Source organism: Sinocyclocheilus grahami, unplaced genomic scaffold (genome assembly GCF_001515645.1).
Source record: "Sinocyclocheilus grahami isolate Dianchi unplaced genomic scaffold, SAMN03320097.WGS_v1.1 scaffold984.1, whole genome shotgun sequence".
Lineage (NCBI taxonomy): Eukaryota > Metazoa > Chordata > Actinopteri > Cypriniformes > Cyprinidae > Sinocyclocheilus > Sinocyclocheilus grahami.
In genome coordinates, this window is record NW_015506163.1 from 476,418 (window position 1) to 491,159 (window position 14,742).

At 35.7% G+C, this 14,742-nt stretch overlaps 1 long non-coding RNA gene across 2 annotated transcripts in view; it reads right to left on the reverse strand.

Annotated features, from left to right (window-relative positions):
* Positions 1 to 6,360, reverse strand: part of LOC107565163 (uncharacterized) — a 15,550-nt gene extending 9,190 nt beyond the window's left edge. For both annotated transcript variants that reach the window (XR_001606332.1, XR_001606333.1), the window contains exons 1-2: positions 6,301 to 6,360; positions 2,131 to 2,209 (exon numbers count right to left, since the gene is read on the reverse strand). This is a non-coding gene — a long non-coding RNA (uncharacterized lncRNA). The remainder of the gene's footprint in view (positions 1 to 2,130; positions 2,210 to 6,300) is intronic.
* Between the last annotated feature and the right edge of the window lie 8,382 nt (positions 6,361 to 14,742).

Genomic DNA, 14,742 nt, shown 5'->3' on the forward strand with positions numbered 1-14,742 from the left:
GCTTATCCATCTGCACCACTGGAGCTGATGTTTTACTGCCACTTTTTACTAAATGTAAATATACACCCCGTATTTTTTATTCCACAGTGAGGGCAATTCATACAATACATTTAAACTGAGCTACTTTAATACCATCTCCGAACTTTCTACTACGACTCTGCTGTTCTTCAGCTGGTTTTTCCTGTATACGTTGATTGACAGATGTCTCGTCCAGTCAGCGGTGAGTAATCCCAAACCAATGGCGCTGTCTCAAACTATACCTACCTCTTCCGGTTTGTCTGATTTGTCGTTGTGTTTTCTGACTTATTTAGTTTTCGAATTTGTCATTGTGTTTTCTGACTTGTTATAATGTTTTCTGAATTGTCGTTGTGTTTTCTGAATTGTTATTTTGCTTTTTAGACTTGCATTTGTATTTGTAATTTGTTCTTTTGTTTTCGGAATTGTGATTTGTTCTGCACTTCTCGGCCACCGTACACACACACACGCACACAAATACTGTATATCTAAACGGACAAGTTGGGGTCTGTTCCAAAACCTAGTGAGCTCCCTAACTAGACAGCATTCTAAGACAATATAGAGGCACTTCAAAAGGAACTCAAACCCTTTTAAGATATTAACACATTAGATTAAGACATTAGATGTACACTGCAAAAAATTATTCTTATTCTTATTATTTTTATTTAATTTATTTTTGTCTTATTTTCTAGAAGAATATCTAAACATTCTTAAATCAAGATCAGCGGATTTTAATATTATTTTCGTAAAACTCTTTTTTTACTATTTTAATTTTAGCCAATTTTCATCTGATATTTTAATTTAATTTCAGCTTTATTTTAATGATCAAAACCGATTTTTAAAAGTTTTAGTTTACAATAAAACTGATCAAGATGCATATACTTGAAATGCATAATGACAAGTAATTTTCTGAGAAACTGGTCAAACTTAAGTGATAACAAATTCTGCCATTGGGGTAAGAAAATTTAAATAATTCAAATTGAAAGGCAGATAACTGTTCTCATTTTAAGCATTATTTAATTTCATTTAGATCGATTTCTCATTAAGCATCATTTTATTTTTATATTAACCTTTTATTTATATTATAACCTTTTTATTATTATAATTATCTATAAAAAAACACTAAGGAAGAAAATTGGGTTTTTGCAATGCATCCTTTGTGTGCAATCCCAGAATGCATTGCAACAAAAATATCCATCCACAATTGTTTAAGAATATTTTCAAACAAAAACAAATAAGGTCATACTAATTCAAAAATAGATTATTAACACTTTTTTTTTTAAAGGTGCTGTATCAAGACAAAAGTAGTTCAACTGTGAAAAATTGTGCTCTATAGCAGTCTTCAATGCAAGAACACAGTCTCTTTGTAAGCAGTAGACAGGCGGCTCACTATGTTTTGGAACGGAGCCACTGATGGGGCTCCTCGGCTCCGTGACGGGGTCATTTTTCTCACTGTTGATGAAAAAACAAGGAAGGAAATTTGCATGGAAGCAGGAAGTAATGAAAAGCGTACAAGCACAGTCTTAATTGAGTAAAAGAAGGGAGTCTCAAACAAAGCGTCTTAATTAATGAAAGCTTTTAGCTAGCAGCTGCACCGGGGAACTGTTTACTACTGCTTCTTTTGTCTTTCTTATTTCATTTTAATGTGTTTTGTTGATGTCCTTGTCGTTGAGAAATTGCATGCATTCTGGAGTGCCAAACAAGGGTCTTTTTTCTTCTTCTTTCTGATAGAGAGAGGTGGTTGGAAACAAACCATCCTCTGTCGTCTCCTTTAGTCAAGTCTGTCCCACGGCACACTGCTGCATGCGTTACATGCTCGTTAATTGAGGGGAAATAGAGAGCAAACGACGCAGTGGAGAAGAGACGAGCTCTCCTCACTCTGACGGCCCATTAGTGCCTTCATCTTTGATGTTAGCTGCAAACGCTAGCTAAAAACAGACATTAACCGACTGACTTCCTCTCGTCAGGGAGCGTGTCATGGAAAAACGACTCACAGAAACACACCTGGCACATAAGTGGTGGACAAAAAATTCTTAATGCAATTCTAACAAAGTGCACAATACATTTGCATGTTGTTTTTGACTCTTCTGGGTTTATAACAGTGGTTTATCTTACCATGGTCCCCACGCTGTAAGTAGCTGCCGGGCCGATGCTGTGGTGATATGGGTCAGTAGTTGCATAGACTCTCCCATAACTGCAACTGGTGTGCAATTATTAAAACAAAAACTGAAATAAATACAAATTAAAGCAAATAAAAATGACAAAATCACATAAGAAAATGAGGTAAACTGAAATTAAAAATGAAAATAAAAAGAAGCTACTAATATATACTCAAAATATATTATTATAGTATATAAATAATACTAAAATAAACCTATGGACAACAAGCAGTGCCATTAAAAATGAAACTAAAAACATAATAAAACAATTTTAAAAAGATTCAATGTAATGCTTTAATTTAATATTTTTAATTACAAAAATAATCAATTAAAAATAAATGCCTTTCTGATAACCCTATTTTATATTTAGCCCTAACCCAAGTTAAATTAAAATGTGAAAAAAAGGGGAAAAAAGACACTCACATAAGAAAATAAAAATTGAAAATAAAAGCAAAAAAATACTATAATCAAAAGCACTGCATGCAACAAAATAGGGAAACGTGCCTGTGGTGACATTTCTGCAAAATTGTATTATGTTGCATATGATAATATGTTAGTTATGTTAGTCCAATATCGTGGAAGTTTGTAAATGAAATGTTCAATGAGTGCTGCTAAAATGCTAATGCTCTATTGCGTTGAAAATAGAGTATCACCTACAATAAACCCTACCATAAACCTAACCGATAGAGTTAACAAAAGTAAACATGAAATTAAACATGTATTTGCTGAAGCAACCATGACATTTTAGCTCACTTTCACATGCCTTTATCATGATTCGCATCACAAGTGCAATACTGTACCGGGTGCGCTACCAAGCAAGTTTACTACGTCAGAAAAGCCATTCATATGAAGCTGATTATGTGATGCTAAGCTCAAAATGTGTTAGTTTACAAACCAGGCGCTATGATAAAAGTCTTTTGAGGTCACAGCATAGTATTGCGAATGAAAACAAGCATTTATCAATCAATAATCAAAATTTGTGAGAACTAGTGTTAATTTCAGCTGGAAACTGCAGTGAATTGTATGTATAGGTAGGTTTTTGGAGTTTTGTCTTTTTCAGTAAGTTCACATGGGTTCACATGGGAGTCAAATCTTTTTTATGCTTTTAGCATTTTTTTTGTCTGCATAAGGGAACTTTCTTCAGGTAAACAACAAGAAAAGAGAAGACGACTGAAGAAAACAAATTAAGCATGAGAGCAAAAGAATGACTGAAAAGAGATAATGAGCGAGGGAAAAAAGGTGAAGGAGGCAAAAAAGGTGCTGTGGGCTTCGTGTTGCTGGTTTGGAACTAATCCTCCACAGGACGGACAACACGTGTCATTTCCTTTCATTTATATATTGCACATATTCTACTCTCTTCTGCTTCTTCTCCATATACAGCTTGCAAATGGAGGTCTGCAGACAGCAGATAAGAAAACACAAGCCCTCGGCTACGGCAACAATTCCAGCAGACGAATGGAGGGCGAGAGAGAAAAGGCCAGCTTTACCGTTAGAGATATATACGCTTTAATGTCTATGTGTGTGTGTGAAACTGGACATTCAGTGTGCTGACTCAGTCTGGATTGGCAAGAAACCTGCTTTGAAAGCACAGCACTGACTTCAGCAGAGCGCAAAACATTTCATTAATATGTATAATCAGTATTATTGTCTTGATTCCAAGTGAAAATATCAAAACATCCATTAAAACAACAAATTTGCTTGCGAAGCAAAACTGCATATTAAAATGGTGACTTGGTTCCTCATCAGCATATTGCAGCCACACTCAGACTCGCTATACAGACTCTGGCTGTATTTTATTTTCTCCTCATGTGAAATAAAGCTGAAATAAATTAGATGGGAAATTTAAGTGAAAATTGGAAAGTTGTTGTTGTAGAGAAATTAGTTTAAGCACTAAAATTACTAAAACTAAAACTGAAATAAATGTGAATTAAAGCTAAGAAGAAATATTTAAAAAAGCAACAAATCAATAGAAATGACAAACGCACATAAGAAATGTATTAAAGGGGTCATATGATGCGATTTCAAGTTTTCCTTTCTCTTTGGAGTGTTACAAGCTGATTGTGCAGAGATAAGATCCCTGAAGTTGCAGAGACTAAAGTCTCAAATCCAAAGAGATATTCTTTATAAAAGTTAAGACTCTGCCACGCCCCCCTAAAACGGCTCGTCCTAACACGCCGCCACATATCTACCTCACTATGTGGAAATATTTGCATAACGCCGCCCAAATGTTCACGCAAAGAAAGAAGGCGTGGTTTCAGTAACCACAGTTAGTGTTGAAGCAGCCATGTCAGGGAGACGCTGTTTCAGTGCAAAAGCAAAAGCACTTTATTTGGCCTCCCGGAAGTAGATGCATTTAGGAATCTTTAAGATGACTTACAACAGAACAGCAATGCATTTTATGGATGACCGTTTTGTTCCCCTTTCGGGCTCTGTCTTTACATTTATTTTGAAAGATGAAGCTGGCGATTATGGTAAGGGGCGTTACATTTCCGACGAGTGCTTGCGGTGTTCGGCCAATCACAATGCACTGGGTCAGCTGGCCAATCAGAGCAGACTGTGCTTGTCAAAGGAGGGGGCTTTGTTGAAAACGAAGCGTTTGAGAGAGGCGGGGCATAGAAAACCTACAATAATGTACAGTATTTGAAAAATAATGTGTTTTTTGAACATTAAAGCATGTCAACATATTCTGTTACACCAAATACACAAAATAATGATCTTTAAAAAAGCATCATATGACCCCTTTAAAATAACTGTTTTCTATTTGAAAACAAACTTAAATTAAAATGAAAACTCAAAATATAAAAATATAATATAAAAATTATATTAAACTAATAAATACTCAACATATTAATACATACTACAACTATACTAAAATACTGTTTTCAGGTCAATTTAAATAGTAAAACTATAGCTGCAAGTGCGATTATCGGGGTTCAAGCGCATATGAAAAGACATTACGTATCATTTAGTAAGCCTGTAACCACCTAAATCAATGATTTAATTTGTTTTTTTGGGGGCAAATTCAGGTAATTTACCATATAAATATGATGATTTTTAATGTTTATGACTGTTAAAGCGCCACCTATGGTTGCAAAAGTTTTTTTTTTAAATAATGTCAAATATTTTAAGCACAATTTGATTGACAGCAGCGGTCCTATAGGCAAAGTTGTTCAGAATGAGGAGATCGATCGTACGATGTGAAGATCTAGTGTATACGTGAATATATGCACATTTTCTACAATTTGAGGTAGTTTTTTTGAAGTCTTTTTAACTATTATATTGCCACCTGTGGTCCGATCTGCATGACACTTTGCGTGCTTGTGCAGAATCACCTGCCGCATGTGCTCACCTAGTTTCGTGAAGTTTTGAGTTTTCATTTAGGTTTTATAGGCTTTTGGGTATATTTGGACACACCCCTTTTCTAAAAGACCCTGTTATAGATACCCAAATGGTAAAGTTCAACATTTCTTTTTTTATATATATCATTGAAAAAACTGACCTACAGAGTCCAGAGAATTGTACTGCAGTGCTTTTTTCGAGATTGAGCGAAAAACCTAGGACTAGTTCGCAAAAGTATTTTGATTTTTTTTTACATATCAATTATGTAACAAACGATTTGATTGACAGCAATGGTTTTAGAGGCGAAGTTGTTTGGAATTAGGAGGTCTATGAGATGATATGAATATCGTGTGTATGTGTGAAAAACCTCGCAATATACAGTCGTTTATGGCCTTGAAAAATGCGATATCGCCCCACAGTGGCCCATTTAAATAGCAAAACATGTACCAGTGCTATGGAGAATGGAGCAGGGAAATTAAAAAAAAGCAAAAAGATACATTTAATAATTAAAAAAAAATATTACATTTAACGGTTTAATTTAATACTGTTAATTGTATACAAAAATCCATTAAAAATCAATACATTTTTGTAATGACACAACAAATGGTTACATACTAAAATGACTAAAATTAAAATGGAAATACAAACTGAAGCTAAATAGAAAAAACAAACAAAAAAATTAAATCGTTTATCTCAAAAACTTGAAATGCATGCATGAATGCAAGCAAAAATATATGTTTTGTTATTATCATGTTATGCAACACTGCATGTGTGTATGAACTTGTACCTGTCGCTGTACGCTGTAGCTGTTGCAGGCTGAGTATATCTGTATGCTGCATATCCACCCTGAAAACACAAAAATTACAAAAAGATCAACACAAAACAGACAAACATCAACAAAACTATTACTTCTATCACACAAATAGATATACAGCAACTACCTATTACACAAACACAGTGAGCAGTACTCGCAAATATTATTGCACAAACCACTTCATCTTGTGCTTCACATGTCTTTTTGTGGTCAAATCTTTACTGATTTTTATAACTCGCGTTACTTGTAATGCGTCACCCCCAACACTGTTTATGCATAATGTTTTAGAAAAATAGAACCCCCCCCCCCTCTATTCTCACTACATCAGACTATATGAGCCATAAAAGCTTGATGCGTCAAATATGATACCCAACAAAAAACACTTTTTCTTTAATGTTTTGTCTAAAGGTTCAATAAACTGTTCAATTTTTAAAAAAAACGAGACTTTTCTAATTAGTATTTCACATATCAGACTTTACAGGGTTAAGACTGCAGCCTAGTATCTTTACACAATCCTCAGAAGTGTGCGTATGATGCCTTCAGATGCCGTCTTTATAGGTTTTGAAACACATCTGTCTTGGTTCTTGTTGGTTTCTCTTGAAAACAGAGCAGATTCTGTTGATTTGCCGCTTGTATCATAATCAGCAGAGACTCTGAGGTGGAGTCGAGCTCATTTGTCTGTAGGCAGATAGCTAATAACACATTAATCAGAGCGTCAGAATGAGAGCAGCCGCTGTTTCACTTTCTCAGGCCCGACAAACATACACAACGGCCATGAGTGAGCGCGCCGTGCCACTGTGGGGCGCTGCGACACACGATAACACTGGTGATTTATGTTTGGGATGCTGAGTGTGGAAGGCTTACACTGATAATGTGTGCCGCATTTAAATCGGGCACAGAAAGAGTATTATTGAGTGGAGAATTTGAGACAGTCAGCACAGAACGGCTTGAGCGTTACTGAAACGAGCACACGGAGACTCTTGAATGCTACGGGAAGGGCTGGGTTTCCATTACTCGGAAAACAATTTGAATCGGAAGAAGTTTGTGAGTGAAAACGAAATGAAATCAGGTTAGAGGTTGAGCGGGGGATTGCAAGGTCATGTGACCCTTCCCCTGGGGACAGGAAGTGAGGAGGAGCAGGCGTGGTGAACTTCCTGCGGGACTGCACTGATTGGAGCCCCCGCCTGCGAACACATGGGGTAATAAATCAGACTGTCAACACCCCCGGCCCAATACACAGAACATGCCTCTATCAGGACACCGAGAGCCCCGACGCTAAATATAACAGACCACACCGCTGAAGATGAGAGAACAGACAATGAGAGAAGAGAGAGAGTAGAAAACATGCGGGAAGAATGAGAAGTGAGGAGAAAAGAAGGGAAGAAGAGGAGAGAATAGAAGTGAAACCTGAAACAAGGGAAACCAAACAAAAGAAAAAGTGAAAGACAAGTAAGAAAAGAAAAACAGAAGAAAAACTAAAAGAAAAGAGGAGAGAAGAGAAGATGAGATGAGAAAAGAAAACAGAAAAGGAACAAAAAAGAATAATATGAGAAAAGGAATGGGAAAAAGGAGAAGGCGAGAAGAGAAGGGAAAAGAAAAGGGGAAAATTGGAAAAGTAAAGTGAAAAAGAAAAGAAAAGAAAAAGAAAAGATTAGAACATTGTTGAACAGAAATAAAGAAAAAGTGAAAAGAAAAAAAGAAAAGTAACCATGTTTAAGCCACTATTCTCTGAATAGAAAATTCAGAGAATTTCTAGGAAGAGAAATATATTGATATTTCTCTTCCAAAAATATCAGTATATTCCACACAGACTCTCATTTGAATAAAATCAATTCACAAAATAAAATGAAGAATAGAATGAATAAAATGAAAACATTTTTTAAAAAGGCGACGAGATAAGCTGAGAGCAGAGAATGAGAGTGAAAGAGAGATGTGCGAGTGTGTTTGTTCTCCTGCGGGTCAGTGTGTCACTATCAGGGTGACACAGATGTGAGACGACATACAGGTGTGAGTGTGTGTGAATGTGTTTGAGTGTGTGTGTGAGTTTTGTGTGAAGAGCAGTGCTGGTGGGAAGATGAATCCATTCAGCTTATCAGTGACTCACTGCAGACAAACCACAAAACGCTTACTACTGAGGGTCCACAGCCACCAATGAACAAACCACTCCAACACACACACACACACACACACACACACACACACACACACACCCTAAACCTGCCCCTCACAGAAAACTTTGCTATTTTAGATGTTCAAAAACCTTCATTCTGTATTATTTATAAGCTTGTTTCCTCATGGGGACCGAAAAATGTCTCCACAAGGTCAAAATTTACTGGTATTACTATACTTGTGGGGACATTTGGTCCCCATAATGTAGGGAATACCAGGTGCACACACACACACACACTCGTGTCCCTTCTTCAAAGTGTGCTCATCTTTTTCACTTGTTTTATCATCCAGTTGAAGCTTGATTTTTTTTTACTCGTTTATTGGCCACAAAGGGTATATTTTCACAATTTCCCCCTCATTTTTACCCATTTTATTGCCACCAAATGTAACTTTTTCACAGTTTATTCTTATTTTTACCAATTTTCCTGGCTAGTAAATGTTATTTATTTGATCATTAATTTTTACCCATTTTATTGCCCACCAAATATATTTTTTTCCACTTTTTTTGTTCTTATTTTTACCATTTTATTGCCCACCAAATGTAACTTTTTCACAGTTTTTTCTTCTTTTTACCAATTTTATTGGCAAGCAAATGTAGTTTATTTTATTTTATTCTTATTTTTACCCATTTTATCAACATTGGCCATTGGCCACCAAAATCATTTTTTCCACCTTTTTTAAAATATTATTATTTCCCCCCTTTTCTGGACAGCAAATATATTTTTCACTTGTTTTTATTATTTTTATCAATTTTACTGTGCACCAAATGTATCATTTTCCCACTTTTTTCCTGATGTTTACCAATTTCATTGGTCACCAGAAGTATTTTTTTCACTATTTTTCATTCAGTTCACCTCCTCACCTCTTTTTCAACAAACACTGACAGCAGAAAAGGCACATGCAAATAAACAACACTAACCTGGAGTGCAATTCTTTCTCTGTGAACACTCTCCTCAGTATTTTACCAGCATACTGCTGTTTAAACAAGTCAAGTTTTCAATTTCCATTCCTTTTTAACTGTTAAAATGTCAGGCCTGTATCATTGCACTAGCAACAGGAGGATCATGGGTTCGATTCCTAGTGAATGCATGAACTGAGAAAACGTATACCTTGAATGCAATGCAATTCGCTTTGGATAAACATCAGCAACTCCTGCTTGATGCTGTTTATAAGGATGCATGGTACTGTAGATGAGGTGCACGTGTCTCTACGACACAACGGAATGAAAAAAAAACAATCTGAGTGCTGTTTGCATGTGCAAAACTCATTGTCACGTTGCTAGGGTATTCTGTTTGGTTGACAGTTTTTTTTTTTCCTGTCTTGTGCCCTCAGGTCTCTTTGATTTGGTCTCTAAATATGGCTTGTGTCCCCATTTTTTAATATATATTTTTTGGCTTGTGTTTACCCATTTTATTGGCAATCCAAAATATTTTCTCATTCTTACCCATTTTATTGACCAGCAAAATGCAATTTTTCCAATTTTATTGGCCACCCAAAGAACATTTTATTTTCACAACTCTTATTTTTACCCATTTTATTTGCCCAAAAAGTAATTTTCCAGTTTTCCCCTTATTTTTCACCATTTTATTGGCCACCTAAAGGATTTTTTAAACATTTTTACCTATTTTGATCTCTTTTTTAATTGGCTAGCAAATGTATTTTGATTACCATTCTTGTCTTATTTTTACCCATTTTATTGGTCAACAAAAGTAGTTTTTTTCACCATGTTTTTTTCTAATATTTACCCATTGTATTGGGCAATGAAAGTATTTTTTCGTCTGTTTTTCCTAGTTTCCCCCCCCTTTTATTTCTCGTCAAATGTTTTTTTTTTTTTTTAAGTTTTCTTTTATAATTTTATCTGCTTAAAGGAGTAGTACACTTCCAGAATGAAAATTTCCTAGTAATTTACTCACCCCCATGTCATCCAACATGTTCAAGTCTTTCTATCTTCAGACGCAAAATAAATAAAGGTTTTGAGGAAAACATTCCAGGATTTTTCTCAATATAATGGACTTCAGTGGGAACCAACGGGCTGAAGGTCCAAACTGCAGTTTCAGTGCAGCTTCAAAGAGCTCGACACGATCCCAGCTGAGGAATAAGAGTCTTATCTATTCAGGAAGTGAACTACTCCTTTAACTAACCACAGGGTTTGACCTCTCTCTGTTAGTTTGCTGCACCATTGATAAGTTTACTAGACGACATAACGATGGTTTCATTCTTCATAAATCTTTATCGAGATTTATCAATCACACAACAAAAGGAGAAAACTGAATTTGGGCACCATTGTACAATATTCTTTTTTTGTATCTGTCCCAAAAGAGTGAAAAAATCTATAACAAATAATTATTATATAATTTTATGTCATATTTCCTAAAACAATGGTTAGAATCAGTTGTTGAAAATATATATTGTTGGACTCCCTGTTTACGCTGCTGCTGTACAGGCATCCATGTTGTTTGATATATGTAAATGAAGCTGATAATGAGCATGCGATAGGCTACACTGCCTCAATAAAAACACATTCATCAAACCAGCCGACATGCTGTGGCACAAAACACCAGGGGAAAAAACCCTCAGAAAAGAATAAAAATACATGCAGTCAGTGAGACAGTCAGTTCGATTCTGAAGGACTCGTAAGCAGCCGCTCAGCCGTTTGATGGCGTTTAATGCCTGCTGTTGTGAGGAGTTGGAGTGAGTAATCCACACGCGGGGGAACAGACACAGATTAATCAAATCAACGCCAAGTGCTTCATTATCTCCTTAACACGCCGAGAAACAACGAGAGAGCTCATTAAAACACTTCAGACCAGATCAGACTGGACTTACAGGGACTATATGAGAGCTTAAAGAAAGAGATCTGTCATCATTTACTCATGCTTTTGATTTGCTTTTAGGAGCTTAAAAGTGTGTTTTCGTTATTTTTAAAAATGATATACTATTTAATATGAATATTATTAATTTTAGTAATATTTACAATAACTTAACTATTCATATAATAGAAATAGTATAATTATTTTATTTATTTATATAATCTATAACTACAATTTATATCATCATACTATAGATTTATTTTTATATAATTATATTACTTTTTATTTATGATATATTTAAATGACTAAATTCATATATTTAAAATAATTATACAATTGATAGAATACACTACTATACAAATTGTATGATTATTTATATATATATATTTATATAATTACAAATCTGCAATTACAATTTGATATATACCTTTAAACATTAATATGTATAAAAGTATTAACTATATATTATGTAATTATTTATACTAATGTTTTTTTATATTTTATATATTTGATTACTAATTAACAATTGATATACTGTATAAAGTGTATAATTGTTTTATTTATATAATTGGATATATATATATATACATATATATATATAATTACAATTTATGTGTATAGTATTTATGTCATTATAATTTTTTATTCTGATGATTTTTTATAATTTATATATTTAAATTACTAATATATGTAAACTAATTACACAATTTACTACTATATATATTATTTAATTGTTTCTTATTTATATAATTACATTTCTTTATAATTTATGTTACTTACATAGTTATATAAATAAATGAAATAATATATGTTATTGTTTTGAGAAAATCTCTAGCATCATTTGTTTGCAGATGCCACTTGGTTTAAAATTTGTTGTATCCAATGCGATGAAATTCACACATTTTTCAGTGTGACTTAAGTGTCAAAAGGTGGCCAAATAGTTAATAAATAGTTAAATACATACATTTTGTTTGTTGAATATAAAGATGAATACATCATGACAGAATTGATGGTGAAATTCTTCCTTTGAAAGATATCCCGATATAAGAAACCTCCTGAAGTCATTCTCAACGTGTAAGTGTGTGTAAAAGTCCTTTAATAAGAGTCACGTTGGGTGTTATCACTATGAGTTCTTCATTCATCAAAGGCATCTGGGAAGATCTGCAGCATCTACGTTTCCATCAGCCGAGCCAAACACAGAGAGCGATCGCGGCAGTGATACTCTCTGAGCTCATTACCTCACACTCATCACTAGAGGCTCATGGGAAGGCTTGGGTTGCAAGCAACAAAGAAGAATGAAGAATCTGGCGCCACGAAGACTTCCATCAGTGCACATACACCTTACAATACTCTCAAACACACACAAAGCTCAATAAAACACACCTGCATGTGACCTCACAACACACACTAACACACACACACGCGAGAAGACACTGCTCGGACGGATTTCCTTTTGGTCTGATTTCTAAGTGAGAGGAGAAACACTTTCCTGAGCATGCTAGCGGCTGCAAGGCTGACGTCTGTGATGCTGAGCGCAGGCCGACAGCCAACTGCTGAACATATGCTGACGTTTAGTCCTGATAAAGTGCCTCTCAGCAGCAGACGAGGGAACACACACCCCTGAGAGGAGCCACGGGATTTAAAGGGTTGAGTGTGACGGCAGAGATCTGAGATGGACCGTGAACTTCCTCCAGATAAAATAGTCTTGGTATAACAGACGGCAGTAAAGGCAGAGAAACCCCCGAGCGCGCGTGTGTGTGTGTGTGTGTGTGTGTGTAACACACACACACACACACACACGCACGCACACACGCACACACAGCAGCACCGCACATCATTTTATACTCTTATACGCTGCACATCACTTTATAACTAAATAAATAATTATGATTTATTTAAATCTATCCATCCATCCATCCAATATTATCTGGATCTGTTGGTAAGCCTGTATGTTCTGGTGAATTAGCTCTGTGTCTGTGTGTTAGTGTATGGCTCTGCTGAGCTCTAATGTCATTTAATTTTCCTTATGAAAGACTTTTACAGTCATCGAGACTCTAGGGCAAATCAGAATGAACTCAAAACAGAGTGCGCGAAACGAACTAAAGCCAATTACTCTGCACTGAATTCTTCATTTGTGCCACTGAAGAGTTTTAAAAGAAATGTGATCCGTGACTGCTAATCAAATGGAGCCCAGAGCTAACTAGCAGCGCTAATGATACGACCACCATCTGACTGTCATAAATTACAGCAGCGGTTACGCTGTGTTCAATAGCCTGTGCGTTTATTAGGAATAGAAACCAACGTGGCGTCTAGTTTTGCTAATATCACGCTAGCATGAGTCGTTTTATTGGTGCTGCTGGATTGGCGGTTGAGGAGAGCTAACGCAGCACTCTCGGCTTCTTGTCCATAAAGTGGGAAATCACTGACATCAGCACTGTGCCTCTGAGAAAGACATTTAACCCCGGATCGGTCCGGACGGGACAGAGTCCCTACTACATCTGCAGTGAGCCCGTCTGAGTCAATAGCAGCAGATACATGACAAACATCACTAATACTACTAACCAGACATCTGCACTAGTGATTGTGTGTGTCGTCCTGCGGCATTTGAATGATGTCTATCTAAATATATATTACCCTAGCAACACCCTAGCAACCAGTCAGACCACTTTAACAACTGAATAGCAATGTCATGACAACGATTTATCTATCTATCTTCTATCCATCCATTCGTCTATCCATTTATTATACTAGCAACCAGTCAGAACACCCTAGCAACCAGTCAGAGCACAGTAGCGACACCCTAGCAACTGCATAGCAATGTCATGGCAACCATTTATCTGTTTATCTAACATCCATCCATCCATCCATTCATTCTTCTATCTATCTATCCATCTATCATCCTAGCAGCCAGTCAGAGCACCCTAGCAACCACCCAAAACAATTAGCAATTACATAGCAATGCCATGACAACAATTTATCTATCTACATCCATCTATCTGTCCATCCATCTTATGCAAATCACCATCAGCCCCCAAAAGCTGTAAGCTCTCAATGTCTAGGACTTGATCAATGCAAATTCCAGTTGTTAGTTCCTGTCTCCATTTGGAGGATGTTTGTCTTGGTCTGAGTATTTAAGGAAATGTTGCAAGAAAATCAGGGCACTTCTGTAGTCAGATGAGCCCGCAGTGTGGAGTGTGTCCATACACTCAATACTACATCTTTTTCTGAAATCAGGTACTCTTAGATTTATTTTTAAGTATTTGATGTATTGATTTGATATCTCTGAATCGACTATGCAATTGGTATAATACATATTTGCCTGACTGATAATAATTTGTTACATTTGACTTTATTCTGACTTACTCATTATTATTATTATTGCCTCTAGCCAGACGCGAGCGGCGAGGCGCGACAAAATACTATAGAACTCATTATA